The sequence below is a fragment of the Amblyomma mixtum genome, chromosome 3 (assembly GCF_055824585.1).
Source record: "Amblyomma mixtum isolate Tamu chromosome 3, ASM5582458v1, whole genome shotgun sequence".
NCBI classification, from domain to species: Eukaryota; Metazoa; Arthropoda; class Arachnida; order Ixodida; family Ixodidae; genus Amblyomma; species Amblyomma mixtum.
In genome coordinates this window covers 378,760,267-378,771,612 of record NC_143014.1, presented here as the reverse complement: position 1 = coordinate 378,771,612, position 11,346 = coordinate 378,760,267, and positions in this window count along the sequence as shown.

Genomic DNA, 11,346 nt, shown 5'->3' with positions numbered 1-11,346 from the left:
ACGTGGCCTAGTATGCCGACTGATGTATCCCAGTGAGTGTGTGCAACATGACAGGGCTAGCGGTTGTGAAAGAAACCACCAAATAACGATTAACGCTGTCGAGTCGTGCTTTTAGTGCAGAGCTCAAATTTCTCCCTAATTTTTCTGATTTGTTTATTTCATTCGGTGACAAGTTCACGTCACCTATCTCGACAAATAACTAATCTAAGAGCCACGTGCCGCGGGGGGCAGGTTGCTCACAAACCGGTGGTCAGGTTGCCACCTGCGGCGGGCAGGTTGTGACGGCATCACAAGGTCACGTGACAACTCTCGTCCAATTAGCGAATTTTGTGCCATCGCACGGCGGCTTTCGCTCTTGATTTCAACTCTAATGCGCAGGCCTTCCTCAGGGCAACCCAGCCAATGAGAGTTGTTAGTGTCGGAGTCATCACCTGTGGATATAGCTTGCTACCGCGCCATATCACGTGCCACGCGTATCGGTCATCGTTCTTACCAGACAGGCCAGGAATATCAACCAGGTTTCCTTGCTGGTAGACCATCTAACATGCAGCCTTGTCGAAAACTTTTAACAAGGATCACGGCAAAGTGTCCATTCACGTACGTAGATCAACGCGGATTGTGCATGCAGGTGGTTGCCGCGGTTGCATAACGCTTTTTCGCTACAATATGCGAAAAGAATCACAAATGTTCACTGCTGTAACCTTACTTTATTGTACGAGAGGTTACTCTAGTATTTTTTTTTTCTGGTAATGCGAGGATGTGAACTGATATGCGCCAGCCATACTATTATCGGTCTAAAAGTTCGTGGTTTGAGAAGCTAGGCTTCTGTGGTCTATCGAAACGGGCGAAAACAGGCACGGGGCAAACGAAACGCTCTTAGGCGTAGTGACAGAGCTTCTGCAGACATGTACGCGAGAGGAACTCAGTAATGTTCAGGTTCTCCTCCTTCCTTGCACCACGGGTGCCCCGCCAGAGACGGTTTGTTCAACTGGAAGACTGAAGCTTTTCTTCGCACCCTGGGTTACCCCGTCGGAGACGGTCTCACGATGAGTTAAGATGCAGGGATAAAGGGAATACTTGAAGTTTATGTACAGAAATTTACATTACATCATGTTTCGGCACTAGAGACACATTAAGCAGCAAAAAGAGAAAAAACAGAAAGGTGGAAGTGGCGAACACTATAGAGGAGGCCCCTACTCGGCATGGCCGAAGATGCATAGCACCTGACCTTAGCCCAGAACCATTTTTCCGGCTCCGGGGCCCGCTTTTAAAGACCTAAACGCCCGGCCCACATTTGGTAGCTTCCAATCATGTTGCACTCTTAACATGATTGGTTTATCGAGAGCATGGCCAGCCCTCCAGCTTCCATAAGGTAAATCACCCTCTCCATCGCAAAATAAAAGCAAAAACAAATACACTCAGTCGTGCCAGCACGTGCAAAGGTAAAATATTCTCTCCCTAGCAAAATAAAAGAAAAAGCAAATGCAAACACACACACTCGTGCCAGCACGTGCCATCGGCTTCCCCGATGACCCTCGACCTTCGCGTCGCCTCGGAATTGGGGATTGTCGGACTTAAACGGACAGTTACCGCTGTAAATGCCGCGGCGAGCTCGGACCCGCGTTCCTATAGGCGAGTTTGCTTTCCCAAGGCTGTTAGCTATCCGGCGCCTCGCCGACACGGGGTAGGTCGCGTCACCCAAATCAGGCCTTCGCTGTTCCCGGCTAGCCGCGTTGTCGCCAGCTGTTCGTTACTTTCATTGCCCCCCCACCCCCCCCCCCACCCCCTCGCCGCCCGACAATCTTCAGCGGCACTGACGACACCGACGTAGAAGATTGGCTGGCCTCCTACGAACGCGTGAGCGCCTATAACAAATGGGATGACGTCGCTAAGCTCACGAACGTCATCTTCTACTTGACTGACGTCGCCAACTTGTGGTTCCGCAACCACGAGGCGGATTTTACTACCTGGGCGGCTCTCAAAACCAGCCTGACTGACGTCTTCGGCCGCCCCGCTGTCCAAAAACGTCGTGCCGAACAACGTTTGCGCAGTCGTGCCCAACAGAATGGCGAGAATTTCAGCAGATACATCGAGGACGTTGTTGACTTGTGTAAGCGGCTCAATCCATCTATGAGCGAGGCTGACAAAATCATACACATTCTGAAAGGGATTGAGGAGGACGCATTTCAAATGCTTGTGTCTATCGATCCTCAAACCGTCTCAGACGTCGTCTCTTTGTCTCAGAGGTACGACGAGCTCCGAAAACAGCGTCAAGCCACCCGGCGTGTCATTTGCCCGGACGACAACCTTTCGAGCTTGGCGGTAGGCTGTCCTGCTAACGATCAGCCGACCTTTCTTCAGCACATCAAGCAGTTTGTGCGAGAGGAGGTCGCCCGTCAATTATCGCTGGTTACCTCCCAACCCGACCCAACGCCATCACTATCGCCTTCGATTCAGCGTGTAATCCAGGAGCAGGTAGCTGAGGTCCTGCCGCCCACTAATTCACCTACTCTGGTCACTGCACCATTGACATACGCTGAAGCAGTCATCCGGCCACGACCTCAGCCGGTTCTTCCGACTTATGCGCCGCCTGTCAACGTGTACCCTCAGCAGCAGCTCGCCCCTGCACTGCCACGCACTCACCATCCTTTGCCTCGCACCGGTCCCCGCCCTGTGAATCCGTGGCGCACCCCTGATAACCGCCCCATACGCTATGCCTGCGGTCTCGCTGGTCATGTGGCCCGCTGGTGCCGCACGCGCGGATCCGGTCCTTACGACTACGGGCGCTCGCCAACGTACGACGCTTTATTTCCCCCCGCCCCTATCTCTTCTCCTCTGCGGCCTCCGAATCCCTCTCCACCTCGCTTCGACTCCTACAACCGAAGCCATCGGTCACCGTCTCCTCGACGCCGTTCGCTCTCTCCTATGCGCCGCCGGTCCCCACCTCTTCAAGCGGAAAACTAGGCGCCGCAGTTCCGGAGGCAAGAACTGCGCCGTCAACGACCGTCTCAAACCCTATGAACGTTATTGAAGTGATCGTTGAAGGTGTTACGGTTGACGCGCTTATTGACACTGGTGCTGCCGTGTCCATCATTAGTCGCAACTTGTGCCGCAAATTAAAAGTGATGACGCCGCTTTCTGACGTTTCGCTTCGCACCGCCAGCGCTGACCCCATTCGCCCTATCGCAGCGTGCACTGCCCGCCTCGTCATCCAAGGCCTCTCATACACCATTGAGTTCTTCGTTCTCACCCGCTCCTCTCATGACATCTTCCTCGGGTGCGACTTTCTGTCCGCGCATCACGCCATCATTGACTGTGCACTTGCGGAAATTGATTTGTCGTCGCTGTGTGATGCCCCTGTGGACACCTCCCCTGTTACCGCCACGCCTATTCTCGCCGCTGACGACGTCGACGTGCCAGCTTTCTCTTCTGTTCTCGTGCCGCTGACTTGTGCTGCCCTCTCTGACGCTACTGTTATTTATTCACCCTCTCCTCTTTGTGCACACCGCAAGTCTGTCTTGCTGCCTCATGCCGTGCTCACACTTGCTGGTGGTTGTGGCGCTCTGTACGTCGCGAACCCGTTGCCTTTCCCCACCACTTTACTTCGGGGAGAATCGCTTGGTACGGTTGGTGTCATCGATCTCGACGACGCTTCTCCTGTCCTTGATGACCCTGACGCCCATGACATCAACGCCCTCACTCCTCCCGCCGACATCGCCGACCCGTCCGCCCCGGATACGTTTTCCCATTCTGTCGATGCCGCTGTACCACCTCACCAACGCGCCCAGCTCATCGCTTTGCTGCAGCGCTTCCGCGCATCCTTCGACTCTCCTCAAGCACCGTTGGGTCGTGCCGCAGCGTTTAGGCACCATATCGACACTCGCACCCATGGACCCTTGCGCCAACGCCCCTACCGCGTCTCCTCCGCCGAGCGCCGCATCATTGATGAACAGGTGAACGACATGCTAAATCGCGGCGTGATCCAGCCCTCTCACAGCCCGTGGGCTTCTCCGGTCGTGTTCGTCAAGAAGAAGGACGGATCCATTAGATTCTGCGTAGACTACCGCCGGCTAAACAAAATTACTCGGAAGGACGTCTACCCCCTGCCTCGTAGAGACGACGCGCTGGATTGCCTGCAGGGAGCGGAGTACTTTTCTTCGTTGGATCTGCGCTCTGGGTACTGGCAGGTGCCGATGGCCGGCGTCGATCGCCCGAAAACAGCGTTCATCACGCCTGATGGGCTGTATGAATTTAATGTGATGCCCTTCGGTCTCTGCAACGCGCCTGCCACTTTTGAGCGTATGATGGACAACATCCTCCGTGGCCTTAAATGGCAGACATGCCTCTGCTACTTGGACGACGTTGTCATCTTCTCTCAGAATTTTGCGTCTCATCTTCTTCGCCTCGAGAGTGTTCTTCGCTGTCTCAGTGACGCTGGCCTGACCCTAAACTTGAAAAAGTGTCGCTTCGGCGCTCTACAGCTGACCATCATAGGCCACGTCGTGTCCAAGGATGGTGTACTCCCGTACCCTGCCAAGCTCCGCGCAGTTGCTGATTTCCCGAAGCCCACATCCCTGAAAGAACTCAGAAGCTTTCTTGGCCTTTGCTCTTACTTTCGCCGTTTCATCAAGAATTTTGCTGCCGTTATCGCCCCGCTGACGCAACTTCTCGTTGGTAGCCACGACTTGTCGGATTGGTCCCCTGCATGCGACGAAGCTTTTACAACTCTGCGCCAGCTCCTCACCTCTCCTCCGATCTTGCGCCATTTCGACCCTTACGCGCCTACAGAACTACACACAGACGCCAGCGGCATTGGTCTCGGTGCCGTTCTAGCTCAGCGGAAACCTGGTTTCAATGAGTACGTCGTTGCTTACGCCAGCCGTGCGCTCACAAAAGCGGAGACTAATTATTCCGTCACAGAAAAAGAATGTTTGGCGATTATTTGGGCGATCACAAAATTTCGTCCTTACTTATACAGGCGCCCGTTCGATGTCATTACCGATCACCATGCCCTTTGTTGGCTGTCGTCACTCGAAGATCCATCTGGCCGCCTCGCTCGTTGGGCTCTGCGTTTACAAGATTACGACATTCGGGTCATTTATCGTTCCGGTCGTAAACACTCCGACGCCGACGCTATCTCGCGCTCCCCTGTGACCTCTGAGCCTGACCCACCATCTATTTCCGGCCTCACACCTTCTCTCGAAACTATTGATATGGCTTCTGAGCAGCGCAAGGATCCTTGGATTACTTCTCTTCTGGATTTCATAGCCAACCGCTCGGCGCGCCTCCTCTTCTAGAGCTCTCCGACGTCAAGCCCATCACTTTGCCGTACGCGACCAGCTGCTGTACCGTCGGAACTACCTCCCCGATGGTCGCAAATGGCTGCTCGTGATTCCAAGGCATCTCCGCTCCGACATTTGTGCCAGTTATCATGATGACCCGCAATGTGCTCATGCCGGTCTCCTCAAAACTTTTACCCGCCTACGCCTTCGATATTATTGGCGGGGCATGTACTGTTTCGTCCGCCAGTACGTACGCTCTTGCCTGGAATGTCAGCGTCGCAAGAACCCACCACCGCACTCACCTGCTCCTCTGCAACCTTTACCGTGTCCCGCCCGGCCATTCGACCGTGTTGGAATTGACCTTTATGGCCCTCTTCCCATCACTGCCGCAGGGCACCGCTGGATCATCGTCGCCATTGATCATCTCACGCGCTATGCCGAAACTGCCTCGTTGCCAGCTGCGACGGCCTCTGACGTAGCCGGTTTCATACTTCAGAACCTCATTCTTCGTCACGGTGCGCCTCAGGAATTGCTCAGCGACCAGGGTCGCGTCTCCTTGTCCGGCGTCGTGGAAGCCCTCCTTCGGGAGTGTCATATCGTTCACCGCACGACGTCTTCATACCATCCGCAGACGAACGGCATGACCGAGCGCTTTAACCGGACCGTCGGAGACATGATGGCGAAGTACATTTCTGCCGATCACTCAGACTGGGACCGCGTTCTCCCTTTCGTTACATACGCCTACAACTCTGCAACGCAAGCCACTACTGGTTTTTCCCCGTATTTTCTTCTGTACGGACGCGAGCCTTCCTCCATCATGGACACCATACTCCCTTACCGCTCCGATTCGTCCGAATTTACAACCGTCTCTCAGGCCGCTGCGCATGCCGAAGAATGCCGTCAACTCGCCCGTTCCTTTACTTCACACGACCAGCATCGTTAGAACAGCTCCCGCGCCGCTTCTCCCGGTCTGCCGCCTTATCTTCCGGACTCCTTGGTTTGGCTTTGGGTGCCCTCCTCCAGCCCAGGACAGTCTACAAAACTGCTGAGCAAATACCAGGGCCCCTATCGCGTTGTTCAGTAGACATCGCCAGTTAATTATCTTGTGGAGCCCATCACGCCTTCGTCGGACCATCGCCGCCGCGGCCGTGAAATCGTGCACTTAGACCGCCTGAAGCCCTACTACGACCCAGCTCTCGTCTCGTGCCCTTAGGCCGCCAGGAAGGCGCCTTTTCACCCCGGGGGTATTGTAAGAAAGAGAGTTGGGGTTTGCTGCCTCAGCGGCTAGCGCTGCCGAAGGAGAGGAAGATGACAGAAGACGAAGCTCGGATGCGCGCTTGCGAACGCCGGCCTGCTGAGCAGCACTGCTGGGACAAGGACTGTGCCCCACCACAATAACTGTGCGAGTTTCCACATTACATTATTAATATTCAGGGAGTTTCATTAACCTGAAGTTCGAAATATTTATGATTACATTACGGTTTGCCGCTCACGCAACTATACACCAAGTACACTTCAATCTCGCGGGCAAACTACAACTCTTCTGTTACCCGAGTGACGGATACCAGGTTGCTCTGGTGGCACATGCTTGTTATTTGCGCCAGCACCCGTGGCGCAGTCGCTTTGGCGTAAGGCTGCTGACCCCATGTTCGCGGGGTCGCTCCTCGGCCGAGGCGGCTGGATTTCGATGGAGGCGATCGAAACGTGACGCCCGTGTACTCTACATTGTCAGCCACGTTAAGGAACCCCAGGAGTTCTAAATAAATAGTAGCAGGAAGTTGGGATAGTTGGCTAGTCTGCGTAGTAGAAAATAGCGCATAAAGATCACTAACAGATGAGGAACAAGCGCTTGTCCCTGTAACTCCCCATCTATTCGTCGCCTCTATGCGCTATAGTCTATCGGCTCTACATTAAACCGTACCCCTTAACCTCGTCGCTTCTCGTAGTCCAAGGGCTTCGGGACGGCAAGTACTTTGCATTTGCAAGTTTTCATGCGGTACCTTACTAAAATTGCTATGTACATAACTTTCCCCGCAGAGGCATGTCCTGTGAATAGGTGTCTGGCGTACTGTGGCTCCAGTCCTGTGTCCCAGCCACCTAGTCTACATCTGGACCGAACATGCAGATGCCTGCACTTGTTTCTCTTCTCACTGTACAAACCGTTCTTCCTTCCTCCGCGATGTGATCTGGTGATGGCCCAGACTGAGGCAATGAAAGCGCATTTTGATTCCACGCAGCCTCCTACTTCTATCTCCACAACCATTCCATTAACACGAGTCATCGGCCATCGACCTCTCGCCTGCTCTTGGTTGCCTACTGACAAACTTTCTAGCTGCTGCCTGTCAATGCTGGAATCGCTGGCTCCCTTTCTGTGGTTATCTCGATTGGGCAGGAGTATCGACCCGCGTGGTGGGCAACACAAGACGGGTAACGAGTGGGGTCCATATCACAACTTGTATAATTTTCGAAAGCGTCGTATTCGGCGACACACGACTGGCTGAAACGCCGAGAACCACTCGTCAGTTTGGTTGCGACGGGAAGCGACAGCGGTATTCACCGCGTTGCCGTTGCCGCAGCAAAATATCCGGTAGAATTCTGGCGATAAACGCAGCACCACCGAAGAACAGACGAGCCAGAAGTTTAGTTGCGCACCAGATTCCATAGCAAAGAGGACACTCGAAGCTGCTCCATACACCCAGCGGACATAAATAAATGAATAACATTGCTGTAACTCTTTATTGTACTTGTAAAGGCTACACATGAATTCGAGAAAGATAATTCACATAACTAAGCCGTAGTTGACCGATCATAAACAACAGGGAGCTAGCTTCTTCGCTAACCAGGGCATCATATATACTATAGCTCGAAAGCAAAAAGGAAATACAAGCAAAACCTTCGGCGTGCACTTACTCGCTGCATAAGTGATGAACGCTGCTGCCTTGTCGAAACAGCAACATGTCGTGACGGTCTGCTTTCTGCAGCGTTGCTAAACTTAAGTTTCTGATGTGAGCGGACCTCTGCTCTTGTGATAAACAAATTGCTCATTCCTTCGGTTTGGTTTATTGGTGTTTAACGTCCCAAAGGCACTCAGGCTATGAGGGACGCCGTAGTGAAGGGCTCCAGAAATTTCGACCACCTGGGGTTCTTTAACGTGCACTCACATAGCGCACTCATTCATTTCATGCAGACTGCAGGAATCACAAGGTACTTCTTTGCGCGATTGAATAGTAGATAAACAAAAGGGTGATGTTTCAAACTTTTTGTTGTATTTCTTGCCGCGTATGCGTTGGATGACTTCAGAGACGAAGGTTTCAGAGGTTCACCGTGACGCGAAGCGCACTCATGCCTACTAGTGCCTTAAAACTAACTCGCGAGCTAATTCACGACCTCAGCGCGCAGCCACCGCACTGCAGACAGAGCTGCGGGATTATACTTCTGTGACCGAGCTGTCGTCAGCCGTAACTGAAGCCGGAAAACTCCTCGATGTCAAAGGCGTCGGTGCAGTGATGCGTCGCTGACGGCTGACCATTCACATGATGAGCGGATTCGTGCTTGCAGACTGTGACTTTCATGATTTGCGACGTTCCTCCGCTAGTAGATAGTTCTAGAACAGCGCACACGCATTTTCGCACTCTGAATAGAAGCACATTTCGGGACGTTGCACTGTTTGTCACATCGTTCAACGTAAGCAGAGGCGAAAAGTCGAATGATAGTGGCGCTATCTGGCTTCAAGAAATAAGCCAACAATATCAACAAACCGGTGTTTCTTCTTAAGCTAGGTGATGGGGGATGATCCAACGTAATAAACAAAGGGTCAATTTATCGCTCATGCATTTCATTGTAGATAAGAGAGGACAAAGCCAAAGCCTTATGCCGAACATCCAACTGCTCCAGAGACGAACCATCTCCGATCCACATAGTACACAGGTCCGCCGCAACAAGTTTAAATGCCCACAAAAGAAACGACGGCGTCCTTCGGTTTGCGTTCAGAAGTCAAATTCTCCCTTAGAGTGAGCGACACTAGTCGATGCCTACCTTTGGGTCGAGCAACGCGCTTCAGTAGCTGCCTCCGGGCCGAGTGAATAACAGGCACAGGCAGGTGAAAAAAGAAAACCAGCTCCCCGTTCAGGTGTAGAGCAGCCCTACTAGCACAGGATAAGAAAGGCGCCAGCCCGAGCGTGCTTTCTTGCCTCGATGGTTATGTAGCTACAGGGCCCGGTGGCCAACCTCTGCGTGTACGGGGTTCGTATTTGGCACAGCTATCTTGGCAAGGGAAGACCAGCTTCCAGGGTCTTTACGTCATTGAGGCAATCTCAGTACCTCTACTGGGTCTACCAGCCATCCAAGCTCTTGAAGTTGTGAAATATTTGGGTACTGTCAACACTGCTCAGCCAACGCTTCATGCGGAACTGTTCCGTGGCCTCGGCACGCTCAGAGATGAGTACACCATTCGCTTGAAACAAGATGTTGTGCCGTTCTCACTCAGTGCACCTCGACGGATACCAATCCCGCTGCGTGAAGTTGTTCGCCAAGAACTCGAAAAACTCGAAAGCGGCTGCGTCATTCGCCGTATTGATAAACCAACTCCGTGGTGCGCCGGACTGGTGGTAGTACCAAAAAAGGATGGAAAGTATCGTTTGTGTGTGGATCTGACTCAACTAAACAAAGTGGTTCTCAGGGAAAGACACATTTTGCCTACTGTTGAACAAGTTCCTGGGCTCATCGGTGACGCAGCCGTTTTTTCGAAGCTTGATGCAACTGCAGGCTTCCACCAAGTCAAGTTGTCAGCAGACTCGCAAAAATTGACAACTTTCATAACACCTTTCGGTCGATATTGTTTTTGCCGACTGCCCTTCGGCATCACTTCCGCCCCGGAGTATATTCAAAAGCAAATGGCCAGAATCCTTGAAGGTCAGGAGGGTGTTGTCAACATGATTGACGATATTCTTGTTTTTGGACGTACCAAGCAGGAACACGATGCAAGACTTGAGCAAGTGTTGACTCGTCTTGCAACTGCAAGCGTCACCTTGAACAAAGACAAGTCTTGTTTTGGGGTCTCCGAGGTCTCCTTCCTAGGTGTCGTCGTCTCAGCACAAGGCATCAAGCCAGACCCAGGCAAGATCGATGCAGTATATGCAATGCCACCTCCCACAGACGTTGCAGGTATCAGACGTTTACTCGTGATGGTAAATCATCTTGCCAGGTTCTTGCCTCATATTTCGGAAATCACTGCTCCGATACGCACCCTTCTCAATAAGAATGCTAGTTGGACTTGGCAGCATGAACAGGAAGCTGCATTCAAAAAAGTCAAGGAACTTCTGATGTCCGAGCGCTGCCTGGCCAAGTATCACCCATCGTATGCCACAACAGTCTCTGCTGACGCCAGCTCTTTTGGACTCGGAGCAGTCCTGCTACAAGCACAACCGACTGGTGAGCGGAGGCCAGTAGCCTTTGCCTCAAGGGCAATGACGACTACAGAACAAAGGTAAGCCAAACAGAAAAAGAGGCCTTGGCTATAGCGTGGGCCATCCAGAAGTTCGACGACTTCATCAGGGGCATCACCTTTACCGTAGAAACTGATCACCTTCCTCTCGTGTCATTGTTTGGTAAAATGGAACTTGACGTGCTTCCTCCGAGGGTACAAAGACTCAGGCTTAAGACAATGCCTTACCAGTTTCAGATCATGCACGTGCCCGGAAAACTGTTGGCTACAACGGATGCATTGTCTCGCATCCCTCCCAAAGTGCATCCAGTAGACACAGTGGAACTTTTTGCTACAGAAGTCGGGGCTTCTGCTCCAGATGTGCTTCCTCTGAACATTCAGGATATCAGGTATGCCCAAAGTTGTGATGGAGAATGCACCACGCTCATCTCTTTCTGCCAGCACGGCTGGCCAAAGAAGTCGAAGATACCTCTTCACGTCTCAAAGTATGAATCAGTGAAGGATGAACTTTCTGTTTGTGATGGTCTTCTCCTCAAAGGCACTCGCCTCTTGATCCCCGCAGCAATGGGGCCAGCAGTCTTGACGCTTCTGCATGAAGGACATCAGGGCATCGGCCGCACC